Source organism: Oncorhynchus keta, chromosome 19 (assembly GCF_023373465.1).
Source record: "Oncorhynchus keta strain PuntledgeMale-10-30-2019 chromosome 19, Oket_V2, whole genome shotgun sequence".
NCBI classification, from domain to species: domain Eukaryota; kingdom Metazoa; phylum Chordata; class Actinopteri; order Salmoniformes; family Salmonidae; genus Oncorhynchus; species Oncorhynchus keta.
Genome location: NC_068439.1, coordinates 49,882,506 through 49,899,047, shown reverse-complemented (window position 1 = coordinate 49,899,047; position 16,542 = coordinate 49,882,506). Strand labels below are relative to the sequence as shown.

The 16,542-nt window shown below is 42.4% G+C and overlaps 1 protein-coding gene across 1 annotated transcript in view; it reads right to left on the bottom strand.

Moving 5' to 3' along the window:
• The window catches only part of LOC118398408 (bromo adjacent homology domain-containing 1 protein-like), a 91,079-nt gene extending 77,009 nt beyond the window's left edge, over positions 1 to 14,070 (bottom strand). The window contains exon 1 of the mRNA XM_052470733.1: positions 13,475 to 14,070. The gene's annotated coding sequence lies outside the window, so the exon portion shown is untranslated. The remainder of the gene's footprint in view (positions 1 to 13,474) is intronic.
• Between the last annotated feature and the right edge of the window lie 2,472 nt (positions 14,071 to 16,542).

The following is a 16,542-nucleotide window of genomic DNA, read 5'->3' as shown; positions in this document are numbered from 1 at the left end:
AGCCAAACCCAAATTAGTTCATCGTGACTTCCAGATGGTGAAGCGTGATTCATCCCTCCAGAGAACGCATTTCTACTGCCCCAGAATCCAATGACGGTGACCTTTACACCACTCCAGTCAACCGCATGGTTATCTTAGGCTGTGTGGGGCTGCTCGGCCGTGGAAACCCATTTCATGCATCTCCCAACAAACAATTACGCGCTTCAGCAATCGGTGGTCCCGTTCTGTAAGTTTGTGTGGAATACCACTTCACGATGGAGCCGTTGTTGCTATTAGATGATTCCACTTCACATTAACACCTCTAGTTGACCGGGGCAGCTCCAGCAGGGCAGAGGTTTTACGAATTGACTGGTTGGAAAGGTGGCATCCTATGACGGTGCCACGTTGAAAGTCACTGAGCTGTTCAGTAAGGCCATTCCACCACCAAATGTTTGTCTATGGAGATTGCATGACGGTGCTCGATAAAACACACCTGTCAGCAACAGGTATGGCTGAAATAGCTGAATCCACTCATTTGAAGGGGTGTCCACATATACATACAAAAGTGCATGTTATGTATACAGTGCATTCAGGAAAGTATTCAGACCCCTTTCCTTTTTCCACATTGTTACATTACAACCTTTTTCTTATTATTGTTTTTTCTCAAATCTACACACCACCCAATAATGACAAAAACAGGTTAACAGATTTTTGCAAATATATTAACATTTATAAAAAAATTAAACAGAAATACCTTATTTACAGAAGTACTCAGACCCTTTGCTATGAGATTCGAAATTGAGTTCAGGCGCATCTCCTGTTTCCATTGATCATCCTTGAGATGTTTCTACAATTTGATTGGAGTCCACCTGTGGTAAAATCAATTGATTGGACATGATTTGGAAAGGTACACACCTGTCTATATAAAAAAGGCCACACAGTTGACAGTGCATGTCAGAGCAAAAACCAAGCCATGAGGTCGAAGGACTTGTCCGTAAAGCTCCAAGACAGGATGTGTTGAGGCTCAGATCTGGGGAACCGTAACAAAAAATGCCATTGAAGGTCCCCAAGAACACAGTGGCCTCCACAACTCTTAAATGTACAGTTGAAGTTGGAAGTTTACATACACTTAGGTTGGAGTCATTAAAACTTGTTTTTCAACCACTCCACAAATTTCTTGCTAACAAACTATAGTTTTGGAAAGTCTATTAGGACATATACTTCATGCATGGGAAAATCAAAAGAAATCAGCCAAGACCTCAGAAAACAAATTGTAGACCTCTACAAGTCTGGTTCATCCTTGGGAGCAATTTCCAAATGCCTGAAGGTACCACATTCATCTATACAAACAATAGTACACAAGTATAAACACCATGGGACCACGCAGCAGTCATAGCGCTCAGGAAGGAGATGTGTTCTCCTAAAGATGATCGTACTTTGGTGCGAAAAGTGCAAAGCAATCCCAGAACAACAGCAAAGGACATTGTGAAGATGCTGGAGGAAACAGGTACAAAAGTATCGATATCCCCAGTAAAATGAGTCCTATATCGACATAACCTGAAATGCCGCTCAGCAAGGAAGAAGCCACTGCTCCAAAACCGCCATAAAAAAGGCAGACTATTGTTTGCAACTGCACATGGGGACAAAGATCGTACTTTTTGGAGAAATGTGCTCTGGTCTCATGAAACAAAACTAGAACTGTTTGGCCATAATTACCATAGTTATGTTTGGAGGAAAAAGGGGAGGCTTGCATGGTGAAGAATTCCAATCCGAACCGTGAAGCACGGGGGTGGCAGCATCATGTTGTGGGGGTGCTTTGCTGCAGGAGGGACTTGTGCACTTCACAAAATAGATGGCATCATGAGTAAGAACAATTATGTGGATATATTGAAGAAACATCAAGGCATAAGTCAGGAAGTTAAAGCTTGGTCACAAATGGGTCTTCTAAATGGACAATGACCCCAAGCATACTTCCAAAGTTGTGGCAAAATGGCTTAAGGACAACAAATTCAAGGTATTGAAGTGGCCATCACAAAGCCCTGACCTCAATGTGTGGGCAGAACTGAAAAAGCGTGTGAGAGCAAGGAGGCCTACAAACCTGACTCAGTTACTCCTGCTCTGTCAGGAGGAATGGGCCAAAATTCACCCAACATAAGCTTGTGGAAGGCTACCCAAAACTTTTGACCCAAGTTAAACAATTTAAAGGCAATGCTACCAAATATTAATTGAGTGTATCTAAACTTCTGACCCACTGGGAATGTGATGAAAGAAATAAAAGCTGAAATAAACCACTACAATTATTCTGACATTTCACATTCTTAAAATAAAGTGGTGATCTTAACTGACCTAAGACAGGGAATTTTTATTAGGATTAAATGTCAGGAATTGAGAAAAACTGAGTTTAAATGTATTTGGCTAAGGTGTATGTCAACTTCCTACTTCAACTTTAGCTGAAAAGAGAGAACAGTAACTTATTAGTTCAGGTTCCTGTTTTGCCTACTGATACTACATTCTCATCTTTTGCTCATATACATATATAATACTGGATTAAATCATGTAGTAATAACTGCTTACTGTACCTCTCCACTGATCTCCACAGTGACCTGCTCAAAGGGTTCCAGTACTCTGCACACCTCCTCCACCACCTCCCATTCCTCTTGGGTCAGAGCATCAACAGGTGCATTGACAATGGCCAGGGTAGAGATGATGGCATCCTTTGACTCAAGAAACCGCTTCAACATATAAAATGTTGAATTCCACCTTTTAGTGCAGTCTTGTTTAGGCCTCAGCTCAGCCATCCCCATCTGGCACTGTGTAGACTTTAGTTTTTCAGCACCTTCTGTGCTTCTGTGGAAGTATTCCACAGCTGCTTTCACTTTGTCCACAGTGGGCTTTATCACCTTCAGAGCATCTCTTACAATCAGGTTGATTGTGTGGGCAAGACATGGATGATGTGTCCATTTTTTTACTTTTCCATCTACTTGCCCTTCTCTGGCCACTCAACAGTTCCTCTGCCAAGTTCTCTGAGGTGTGTCTGTCACTGAACTCAAAGCAGTCCAGAAGACGGCTAGACATCGAAAAATCTTCAATGAAGTGACATGTAACCGACATGTAAGAAGTGGTTACCCTTGATGTCCAGCGGTCAGTGGTGTCCAGCAGTCAGATGTCCAGCAGTCAGTGGTAAGGCAAATTGCAGTAGCTTTTTGGACTCTTTCCCACACTGACGCCTGTGTGCTCTTGTACAGCTGTGGAATAAGTGATTTTTAAAAGGGCTTTCCTGCTTGGAATTGTGTACATTGGATTTAGACAATTGCTATATTTTCTAAAACCCCAGTCCTCCACGATCGAAAATGGCTGGAAATTGGTGGTAATCATTTTCAATATCAATTTGGCCTTGTTTTGCTACAGAGATAGACTTTGATATTAACTGGTCCATAGAAGACTGCGTTGCTGTGGGTCATGGAGTAGGCCTACTCCACATGTGGAGGTGCTGGCTCCACCACTATCACTAGCAGGCCCGCTAGTTTCTCGAAGCTCCACTACAGCGAGCTTCACAGTTGGGTGCACAGTTCACATATGCCGGTGTAAGTTGTGGGTATAACCGGCTTTATATGAGCAAATTCTACACTGTGCTCGAACATTGTCTACATTATTAAAATGCATCCAAATGCTACTGTGCTTCCGACTTATTTTCCAGCTGTTCTTTTCACAGCTGTCCTTCCTCAGCAGCCGAGGGGAGACCAAGTGTGTGACTGAGTGAGTTGGCTCGGCCCTCCCTCGTGCATCTTTGTTTCATTGGTTGACAACGCGTGTCTGACAGGATCAACAGGTGAGGCTGTCAGAACGAATGCATGTGCGCATGAGCATTTAGGCCTATGGTATTTTAATCTCTTTTTTTCGTTTCTTTGAATTTCTTAATTTTTTTATAAATAGATTCGGATCTGCTGATATGCGAGCAGACTCTTAGAGCGGACTCGTTCCTTGAACGACCCATCACGACTGGGGGAGTGAGTGAGAGAAGGTAGAGGAGAAGGCTTAGGCTTGAAAGCGCTGGGCATCTTGTGATGACATGCATTATCTGAATTAGGCCCACAATTCTACCTACAGAGGAGCGGCTTCTATGGAGGAACTTTGAATGTCTGAACTTCAGAGAGGAACAGAGAAGCTAGCTAGCTAACAAGCTTGTGTGTGCGCAGAGGCACACAAAAACACGTCTTATCTTTTTGTTGTTAATAAATCCAATGTGAAAACTATAGTATCCCTAACTAGATTTGAAAAGGTTAATCCATTATTTCTGCAATTAAAAATCTCTCTCTAATGAATAACCCATGTAACTCAGTAGGCTACAGCTATGCGTCGGAGGTGGAAGGGCAGGTAGCAAAAACCCAGACTAGCAAAGATTTTCAGCTGGCTGGTAGACACTGGAAGAAGTTTCTGATTGACAGAGGGAGGACTTTCCATATGTGGTTTGTTGCATTTGTGAGACAAAAAAATATATATAATAAAATGTCCTGAACATAAAAGAAAATTATTAACCAGTTCCCATGCTTTTAAAATAAATGGTTCTGGGTCGGGAACAGTAGACCTATGGATCATTTTTGTTCCCAGTTCTGATTATGTTACTCAAACCGAATAGTTTCAAACTAAAAAATTGTTTTTCTTATATCATATCGGAGCCCATGTATCTAGATACGTATCAAATGGTCTTGAAAGGGAAAGATGCACATCCCTAGTTTCAGTTGCACACTGCACGGTTACAACAGTCCCAAGCCAGTACATTTCAGTTGTTTTCATTTTGGCACTCTTTTTTAGTTTTAGTCTAGTCTTAGTCATTTTGACTAAAATATAATTAAGTCTGTCACATGTTTGATGATGATTTAGTCTAGTTTGTCAAAAATGACAAACAGTGGGCCATTTTATTAAACGTAATGCCCTTTCACTTTAGTCACATTATATTTGTATTGCCGCAACCTATACTCAACATAAATCACTGATTTCCACGTGCACAAACATACAGTGCCTTCAGAAAGTATTCATACCCCTTGACTTATTCCACATTTTGTTGTGCTACAGCCCACATTCAAAGTGGATTAAATCGATTTGTTTCTCGCCCATCTACACACAATACTCCATAATGACAAAGTGCAAGAAAGCATGAATGACAGAAATCTCAAATATACATAAGTATTCAAACCCCTGAGTCAATACACTGTAGAATAACTTTTGGCTGCGATTACAGGTGTGAATCTTGCCGGGTAAGTCGAAGAGCTTTGCACACCTGGATTGTGCAACATTTGATTTATATTCTTCAAGCTCTGTCAAATTGGTTGTTGATCATTGCTAGACAACCATTTTTCAGGTCTTGCCATAGATTTTCCAAGTAGATTTCAACTTGGCCACGCAAGGACATTCCCTGTCTTCTTGGTAAGAAACTCCAGTGTAGATTTGGCATTGTGTTTTAGGTTCTAGTCCTGCTGAAGGGTGATTTTATCTCCAGGTGTCTGGTGGAAAGCAGACCGAACCAGGGTTTTCCCTCTAGGAATTTGCATGTGCTTTAGCTCCATTCTGTTTGTTTGCTGTTTTTGTATCCTGAAACTCCCCAGTCCTAAACACTAGAACCGCAAAAGCAGTCATTTTTTGACTGCTCATACATTTTTAAGTCATGCCACCCTCCATCCTTGACTTTTCCTAAATAAGTCTATATAAACACTGTGTTAGAATCTTAATATTAAACAGAACTGCGACCGCACCGCTCCTTTATGACAGTTGAAAGTGCCCAGCGGATAATATACACAATAATTGCCTTGAAACTGAACCTAAAATATTCAGAAATATTCCGAAATTCCACACATAACAGATGAAGTTAAGTAAAGTATTATGGGGAGAAAGTGGGAGTTGCAAATTATGCATAATTATGTATTCACCAATAGTGAATGAAGAACAGGGCGGGACATTGTATTGATTGGTCCATTCTAATTCTATTTTATTTTGTATTTTTTTTATGGTATGATACCTATAACAGCTCACTGAATCAAAGCAGTCTTATCCTCTGGTCTACTGGGAGAAGGCTACACTGTGAGAGCGTGTGTAATTGCACATGCTGAACGGCTTTCAATATCCGAGAAAACATCCACATCGGGGCAGCAGGTGAGCGAGTGTCTGAGACTTTCCCTTGACAAGGGGAGAAATGTCACCATGGACAATTTCTTAACTTCACGAGCAATGCCATTTGCTTGCAAAGAAAACAAGTCTGGCCGGTACCACGAACAAAGTGAGACGGGAGCTCCCTCCCTGTGCACAAAATAAGGCACCTGCACAGCCGTGCAACGGTGCTGAAGAATGACAAGACAACAGGCAAAGAGAAAACCGGAGACTATTACCTGCCACAACCAAACAAAAAGGTATGTCAAAGTGGGTCAAGCAAGTGAAAGTTACAAAAAAATTGTGTCAACTTAACGTTAGGGTGGATTACAGTATAATGAAATCCAACTGATGTCACAATAAGCACGAGCTAACAACAGACTATTTTTGACTGCTGTCATGTCGACACATTCATTAGAACGCCTTAATTGCATTTGTGTTCACTGTTTATCAAGGCCACCTGGTGCTTATAATGATGTTTAGGCTACTAATGTAATCATCTGACCGCGTGTCTTTTGGCCGTGACTATTGGTGGTTGGGGTATTTTTATATAAAAATAAGCTGTTACATATGCTTTCTGTTTCATAGCTATAACAAAAGGCACTCCGCAAACAAAAATGATTGAACAAGTGTTTATTGGTTTTTACATACAGCCTGTAGTAGCAAACTAACAAAATACTATTTTGTTATTTGAAATCAATTTAAAAAAAAAATCATATTCTAATGTAACCCAAGGCCTTCACAACCAAATGATTATTTTTGCGATAGCATTTATGAAATATATTAATTACACTGTTAGAAAGTTGCAGTCAGAATTACTGTTCATTATCTTTAAGGGGAGTCCATTAAGGCCCAGCAGTTCTAGTGTTAACAAAGACAAGCATACCCATAGCATGATGCAGCTACCACAATGCTTGAAAATATGGAGAGTGGTACTCAGTAATGTGTTGTATTAGGTTTGCCACCAACATAAAACTTTGTATTCATGTTTTTTTTGCAGTATGTTTTGGGATATTTGTATTCTGTACAGGCTTCCTTCTTTTCACTCTGTCAATTAGGTTAGTATTGTAGAGTAACTACAATGTTGTTGATCCATCCTCAGTTATCACGTGCATTAAACTGTAACCGCTTTAAAAAAGATCTACTTCATGGTGAAATCCACACACACAGTGAGTCCGTGCAACTTATGTGACTCAAGCACATTTTTACCTCAATTTATTTTTGACATGCCATAACAAAAAAGGGTTGGATACGTTCTTTAAAATTTCCAAAAATATAATTCCACTTTGATATTATGGGGTATTGTGTGTAGGCCAGTGACAAAACATCTCAATTTAGTCTATTTTAAATTCAGGCTGTAACAAAATGTGGGGAAAAGTAAAGGGGTGTGAATACTTTGAAGGCGCTGTACATTGCCTTCACATTGCTGTACATTGCCTGTACATTGCCTTCAAATTCACAATCACCAGATGGTGCTGCAAAGCAGTACAGGTTGCACCTCCATATTGGTGTCCAAAAGTACAAGGGGAGCTAAAGACTGTTTCGCCAAGAGACGTAGTCAAATCACTAAACCTCAAGTCCCCTATGATCGGCTCAAAGTCACCAATGGTCGAGTCACAAGTTCCTATGACTGAAGTCTGAGTCCCAGTGCCCGAGTTCTGGGCCAAATGCTCAAGTCTGAACCCCAGGGTCCATATTAACTCAAAATAAAGTGATTTACCCAGTCAGATATAATAATGAATAAACATGTATATAGCACTTTTCTACTCAAAGCGCTTTACATACTAGGGCAAAACTCACCACATCCACTAATGTGTAGCACCCACCTGGGTAATGCACGGCAACCATTTTTGTGCCAGAATGCTCACCACACCAGGTGGAGAGGTGAAGAGTGATATATGCCAATTAGGAGGAGGATTAGGTGGCCATAATGAAAAAAAAAATGGGGCCAAGTTGGAAATCTAGCCATGACACCGGGGTTAACACCCCTACTCTTACGATAAGTGCCATGGGATTTTTAAAATGACCACAGAGAGTCAGGACACCCGTTTAATGTCCCACCTGAAAGACTGCGCTTACACAGGGCAACTTCCCCGTCACTGCCCTAGGGCATTGGGATCTCCTTAGATTAGGAGGGAAGACTTCCCCCTACTTGCCCTCCAACACCACTTCCAGCAGCATCTGGTCTCCCATCCAAGGACCTACCCTGCTTAGCATCAGACAAGCCAGCAGTGGGATGCAGGTTGGTATGCTGCTGGCGTGTGTCGTGGAAAGAGGAATTTAGTCAAATTGTTTCCTATCCCTTTCTGTGCTACCAAATGTTTGCAGATACAGTGCTTTCAGAATGTATTCAGACCCCTTGACCTTTTCCACATTTTGTTACATCACAGCCTTTTTCTAAAATGGATTAAATTAAAATACTCAGTGAGCTACACACAATATATTTTTACATTTTACCAGGTAAGTTGATTGAGAACACATTCTCATTTACAGCAACAACCTGGGGAATAGTTACAGGGGAGAGGAGGGGGATGAATAAGCCAATTGTAAACTTGGGATGATTAAATGACCCTGATGGTATGAGGGCCAGATTGGGAATTTAGCCAGGACACCGGGGTTAACAGCCTTACTCTTACCATAAGTGCCATGGGAACTTTAGTGACCGGAGTCAGGACACCCGTTTAACGTCCCATCCAAAAGACGGCACCCTACACCAGGCAATGTCAATCATTGTCCTGGGGCATTGGGATATATTTTTTAGACCAAAGGAAAGGGTGGCTCCTACTGGCCCTTCCAACACCACTTCTAGCCGCATCTGGTCTCCCATCCAGGGACCGACCAGAACCAACCCTGCTTAGCTTCAGAAGCAAGCCAGCAGGGTGGTATGCTGCTGGCTTAATACCCCCACAATGACAAAGCAAAAACGGGTTTAGAAATGTTAGCAAATGTATAAAATAAAAATCACTTATTTACATAAGTGTTCAGACTCTTTGTTGAGACGAACTTGAGGTCAGGTGCATCCCATTTGCGTTGACCATCCTTGAGATGTTTCTACAACTTGATTGGAGTCCACCTGTGGTAAATTCAATTGATGGGACATGATTTGGAAAGGCACACCACTGTCTATACAAGGTCCCACAGCTGACAGTGCATGTCAGAGCATAAACCAAGCCATGAGGTCGAAGGAATTCTCTGTAGAGCTCCGAGACAGGATTGTGTCGAGGCACAGATCTGGGGAAAGGTACCAAAACATTTCTGCAGCATTGAAGGTCCCCAGGAACACAGTAGCATTCTTAAATGGAAGAAGTTTGGACCCACCAAGACTCTTCCTAGGGCTGGCCGCCAGGCCAAACTGAGCAATCGGGGGAGAAGGGCCTTGGTCAGGGAGGTGACCAAGAACCCGATGGTCACTCCGACAAAGTTCCAGAGTTCCTCTGTGGAGATGGGAGAACCTTCCAGAAGGACAACCATCTCTTCAGCACTCCACCAATCAGGCCTTTATGGTAGCATGGCCAGACGGACGCCCCTCTGTGAAAGGCACCTGACAGTCCAGTTGGGAGTTTGCCAAAAGGCACTTCAAGACTCTCAGACCATGAGAAACAAGATTCTCTGGTCTGACGAAACCAAGATTGAACTCTTTGGCCTGAATGCCAAGTGTCACATCTTGAGGATACCTGGCACCATCCCTACCGTGAAGCATGGTGGTGGCAGCATCATGCTGTGGGGATGTTTTACAGCAACTGGGAGACTAGTCAGAATCGAGGGACAACCTACTCGAGCGCACAGGACCTCAGACTGGGGCGAAGGTTCCAACTTCCAACAGGACAACGACCCTAAGCACACAGCCAGGACAACACAGGAGTGGCTTCGGGACAAGTCTCTGAATAATATGTCCTTGAGTGGCCCAGACAGAGCCCCGACTTGAACCCGATCGAACGTCTCTGGAGAGACCTGAAAATAGCTGTACAGCGACACTCCCCATCCAACCTGACAGAGCTTGAGAGGATCAGCAGAGAAGCATGGCAGAGAAGCATGGGAGAAACTCCCCAAATACAGGTGTGCCAAGCTCGTAGTGTCACACCTAAGAATAGTCAAGGCCGTAATCGCTGCCAAAGGTGCTTCAAAAGTACAGAGGTTCTGAATACTAAAACAATCCGTTTATTTATTTTTTAATTTGCACAAAATATAAATCTAAACATGTTTTACTTTGTCATTATTGGGTAGTGTGTGTAGATTGGTGTGGGGGGAGGGGGGATTATTTAAATCCATTTTAAAATAAGACTGTAACCTAACAAAATGTGGAGAATGTCAAGTGGTCTGAATACTTTGAGTGCACTGTAGGTTACTGGTCATGTTACCAGTCTGGTCTGCAAGTAGCCTAGTTTCAAAACAGCCCGCGACATCCTTTATGAGAGTACAATACGGACCACCAAAGCACGATAGAAGTGAAAAAAAAACTCATATTTTGAATGGTAAGGGCTATCAAGCCATTTTTTGAGGAAGAAAACTTGGCTACCGAGCCTGGCTATGAAATGTAGTGTGAAAAGTGGGAGGGTTGAGTGATACTACAAATTCAAAGAGACTACTTTCCTCTACTCTAGGCAAAGAAAAACATAGCTAGACTTCTAAACTCAATGCTGCAATTGTTTTTAATTTTGTAAAGCATCTTGTGTTTAGCCACCCTTTACCTAGTTAACTACAATGAACAAAAATACAAACATGCTTCATGTGCTGAAATAAAACGATCCCAGAAATGTTGCATGTGCACAAAAATCTTGCGTCAAATGTTAAGCATTTCTCCTTTGCCAAAAGAATCCATATCCACCTGGCAGGTGTGCCATATCCAGAGGCGGATTAAACAGCATGATCATTACACAGGTGCACCGTGTGTTGGGGACAATAAAAGGCCACTAAAATGTGCAGTTGTGTCTCAACACAATGCCACGGGTGTTTCAAGTTGAGTGAGCGTGCAAATGGCATGCTGACTGCAGGAATGTCCACCAAAGCTTTTCGCAGAGAATGTTATTTTCTCTACCAAAAGCTGCCTCCAACATCATTTTAGAGAATTTGACAGTACGTCCAACCAGCCTCCCAACCGCAGACCGTGTGTAACCACGGCACCCCGGGACCTCAACATCTGGCTTCTTCAACTGCAAAATTGTCAGACCAGCCACCCGGACAGCTGATGAAACTGTGGGTTCGAAGAACCGAAGAATGTCTGCACAAATTGTCAGAAACCATCTCAGGGAAACTCATCTGTGTGCTTGTTGTCCTCACCAGAGTCTTGACCTGACTGCAGCTAGGCATCGTAACCGACTTCAGTCGGCAAATGCACATTTTTTTGATCGCCACTGGGAGCAGTGTGCTCTTCACGGATTAATCAAATAATTTCAACTGTATTGGGCAGATGGCCGAATGGTTTACCGATGTTGGGGTTATGGTATGGACAGGCATACGCTATGGACAATGAACACAATTGCATTTTAAGTTGATCGGTAATTTGAATTCACAGATATCTGACAAGATCCTGGGGCCCATTGTCGTGCCATTCATTCGTCTCCATCACCTCATGGTTTCAGAATGATAATGCACGGCCCCCATGTCGCAAGGATCTGTAAACAATTCCTGGAAGCTGCAAATGTCCCAGTTCTTCCATGGCCTGCATACTCAGACAGGACACCCATTGAGCAACGTTCGGGATACTCTGGATCATCGTGTACAACAGTGTGTTCCAGTTCCTGCCAATATCCAGCAACTTCACACTGCCATTGAAGAGGAGTGGGACATCATTCCACAAACAGACTGATCAACTCTATTTCCAGTCATGTGAAATCCATAGATTAGGGCTTAATTTATTTAAATTGACCGATTTCCTAATATGAACTGTAATTCAGTAAAATCTTAGAAATTGTTGCCTTCATATTTTTGTTCGGTTTAGAGGGCTGGTGGCGCCTGCGTGATATTGTCTGTGTGTGTGCCAATTCCTTCCAACTGCTGAACAGAACTGCGCTGCTTATCACACAATTCTACACAATTCTTCAAAAGCAGTGGACATGGACCCATTGCATTGGAGGGGTTGGTGTGACATGCTGCTCAGTCTCGCACCCAGACGTTTTTATCCCCCTTCAACTTGAGCTCTCAACCTTGAAGCCGATGGAAATGTAACAATTCTCAACAAACAATATTGTTACAAGGTAGGCGAACAGTAGTCAGCTACCATAACAACTGATATGACAATTGTGCCACATTATTGAAGTAGTCGAGTGACATGTTCAGGTCATGGGTGAGCCATAGTTTTGATTTAACCAATGATCGATAAATATGCTGGCCAATTCCTGTGATTGTCTCCATAATATGGCAGTTCGTTAGCTTGAATGTCATCACTTAGCAGGCAACCACCGTTTCAACTAATAAGAGTTCACAAGTTAGTTAATAACCTGGAAGGCACCTTACAACGCAAACGCTAACGTGGGAATGAAATGCATGCATGATGTCATCTTTATGCCGTAAATGGAACGTTGGCCATCAGATATTGTGACGTCGACTTTTCAATGCACCTGCCTGCATGTGTCACAGTGAGTGAATGACTATTGGTTCACCCACAATTCAAAACTGCAGAATAAATGTTCTCATTAGAAAAGTTAAGTATCTTTATCAGCATATGTGGAGCTCGATGTTAAAACAGATGTGATATCATCGCTAGATTACGCAAAATTGCGAACTGATCTGCGCACTTTTCCCGAGTCTCCTGCCTACTGGTGTAGTGCGCACACACACTACTACCATGACACTGACAGAGAAACATGCGACAAAATAACAAAAACACCAATATAGGTTCAATAAGCTTAACACATGTTAGAAGCGATCATATGGTCAAATTAAGCCGTCTACCTATCCAATTAGTCTCATTTTATTCTCCTGTTGAGCATGCAAGCAAACAATGACTGTTTCACGATGGATAATAACATCCACGCATTGCCAACTACACCATACAGCAAAACGAATGCATGCTTTTGGGATCAGATCTACAACATCGAGTCGGTTATTGCTCGAATTCGCACTTGGCTAACACGAGTAGCAGTTACGAGTAGCCGAGCTGGCGTGGATGGCCAGGCAGTGTACATCACGCACGCTGTCTGGCTGCACAAGCCAAGTAGCTACCACTCCCCAAAAACATCTTCCTATTTCCATGGCCATTTGCCTCACGAATGCCCATACACCCGACTCGAAACAAAAACAAACGCTATCAAATGGAAGAACGACTACATCGTATGAACTAGTCTACTGGCATTAGCGCCAGCTAACGTACTCCCCCGAAACAACTCAAAAAGAGATAGAAACGCAAGCTACTCACCCCTGTGGGTCTCTATGGCAACTCTCCTCCCTAGGCAAATTCACAATACATTAGGGAGGCGATCTACAGTATAATCCCGACCAGGACACCTTTTTGTTAAGAGGTGGATATATCGCTAAACACGACGCACTAGCGTCCGACGTTAGTCCGATGCTGGGGGCTTGCTGGCTTCTGTTCTTGACTTTTAAGTGCTCGTCTCACTCAGCCTTCCGCGAAAGTCAATGTCGAATGATTAGATTTGGCTTCCTCTAGCTTTCCTACACTCTATTCGAGGAACCCCCCGGAAAAAAAATAAACGACGAAAGAAGCACAACCACCCTCTATTCTCCGAAAGGTAGCATATTCCCTGGAACTGTTTACCAGCGTTACATCCAACTCAAACACGGATCTGTTTCCACACACGAGTTGATACCGCTGAAGTGTAGAGAAACACGTCGCTTGATCCGTTATGGCAGTTCAAGGCAGTTTTCAGTTGCGCACCAGTCTCACAAACAAGCCTGCTCGCAGTTGAAGTGTTGTTAGCCTATTCTATTGCACTGGCAGGGAAAATTGTAACCATCCTCAAGCCGAACGGTCTTCAAAAGCAGAAAAAAAATCGCGGAAATATTTTCTGCAGCATGTTTAAATAAAACACCTTATTTTTGCAGTGTAGCGTGTTTTTACATAATAGCATCATCCAGGAGCCGCTGTATGTCCGATCACATGTGAGGGCCACATGGAGAGCCTTTTAAAGGGGCACCAGCGCTTGGCCAGGCAACTGATCAACAGCAATAATGGGCAAGGGAAATTATGGGTCCCCTGGGTGCTACTTTTTATAGCATAGTCATAGACTAGCTTGAGTTATAAACATACATCCATGATTTTCGAAGCCCATTCACGCCACTATTTTTTAAAATGTTGATAGCCTACATTCTAAAAAATTCGAGTTAGTATTTCAATGTTTAGATAGTAAGTCGAAATTTCGAGATAAGCATGTTCGAATTTAGAGATACTAACTAAAAATGTGAGATAGACCATACTTATAGGATAGGTTTCTTTCTTTGTAAAACATTCTGTGGTCATTTCAGAGGTGTTGCCCTGAGGCTCCGAGTTTTCCCGATCTGGTAGGCTAATTTAACCAGGTAAAACTCTGGGCCCTAGTAATAAATATAGTTTACCAGACAGTAGTAAATCAGCTGTAAACAGTTTTATATGGGCAATGATGGGACCAGATTTTTTCAAACTTGACTAACAGGGCTGAGCTTGCTTTATGCAGGGTTGCATCATAACATCTGTAATTACTCACACAGAATGTGATCACTATTGTGTTGATTGATTCATTCTAGTCAATCATTTTGGATTGAGTCTTGGTAACCTAGCCACCCGAAGTTTGAATATAAACCAAATTTAATCACGTTCTCTTAACACAAATAAATAGGCCTAATTTGCAAATAAATTCATAAAGAATCCTACAATGTGTACCTATGATGAAATGACAGGCCTATCTCATCTTTTTAAGTGGGAGAACTTGCACAATTGGTGGCTGACTAAATACTTTTTTGCCCCACTAAAAATGTTGGCTTAATATCTAGATTTTTTGATACTATCTAAAAACTGTTTGATAGTAGAACGAAATGTTTACATAGTATCTAAAACATTTTAGATAGTATCTCGAAAATTTTACCAATTGGGGAGAAAAAGGTGTAAAAAATAAAGGTGCTTCAACAAAGTAAAGGGTCTGAATACTTATGTAAATGTGATATCAGTTTTTAATTTTGAATACATTTCGAAATATTTCTAAAAAGCTGTTTTTGCTTTGTCATTATAGGGTATTGTGTGTATATTGATGAGGGAAAATAATCAATTTTAGAATAAAGCTGTAACGTAACAAAATGTGGAAAAAGTCAAGGGGTCTGAACACTTTCCGAATGCACTGTATGGGATCGGGAGACTATCACTACACTCAAAAGGCCCAAACAGCATTACAGTTTGTTCATTAACGCACAACTACCTAGCCTGCTCAATGGACTCAATGGACAAATACAGGTAAGACTATAGAGACTTGATGTCACTCTAATACTGGCTCTAATACTGGCTTTGATTGAGTCAGCAACTACAAACAGGCATGTCCAAACTAAAGACTCAAAACCAAACAAAAGGCATCATGGCCACCAAACCAACCAGCAGCCTCACAGCTCTGCAAGCTGGGACACTGACTGATGACAAAGATTATGGATGTACTGACAAGATACACTACATGACCAAAAGTATGTGGACATCTGATTGTTGAACATCTTATTCCAAAATCATCGGCATTAATATGGAGTTGGTCCCCCCATAGCTGCTATAACAGCCTCCATTCCTCGTGAAAGCCTTTCCAATAGATGTTGGAACATTGCTACAGGGACTTTCTTCCATTCAGCCACAAGAGCATTAGTGAGGTCGGTCACTGAAGTTGGGCGATTAGGCCTGGTTCGCAGTCGGTGTTCCAATTCATTCCAAAGGTCTTTGACTGGGGTGAGGTCAGGGCTCTGTGCAGGCCAGTCAAGTTCTTCCAAAACCTCTACAAACCATTACTGTATGGACCTCGCTTTGTGCACTGGGGGCATTGTCATGCTGAAATAAGTAAGCCTAAACCATGAAAAACAGCCCCAGACCATTATTCCTCCTCCACCAAACTTTACAGTTGGCACTATGCATTGGTGCAGGTAGCGTTCTCCTGGCATTCGCCAAACACAGATTTGTCCATCGGACTGCCAGATGGTGAAGCATGATTCATCACTCCAGAGAACGCGTTTCCACTGCTCCAGAGTCCAATGGCAGCGAGCTTTACAACACTCCAGCCAACGCTTGCGCATGGTGATCTTAGGCTGCTCAGCCATGGAAACCCATTTCGTGTTTCAGTTCTTGTGCTGACATTGCTTCCAGAGGCAGATTGGTACTTGGTAGTGATGTTGCAACCGAGGACAGACAATTTTTACGTGCTTCAGCACTTGGAGTTCCCATTCTGTGAGCTTGTGTGGCCTACCACTTCGCTGCTGAGCCATTGTTGCTCCTGGACGTTTCCACTTTACAATAGCAACACTTAC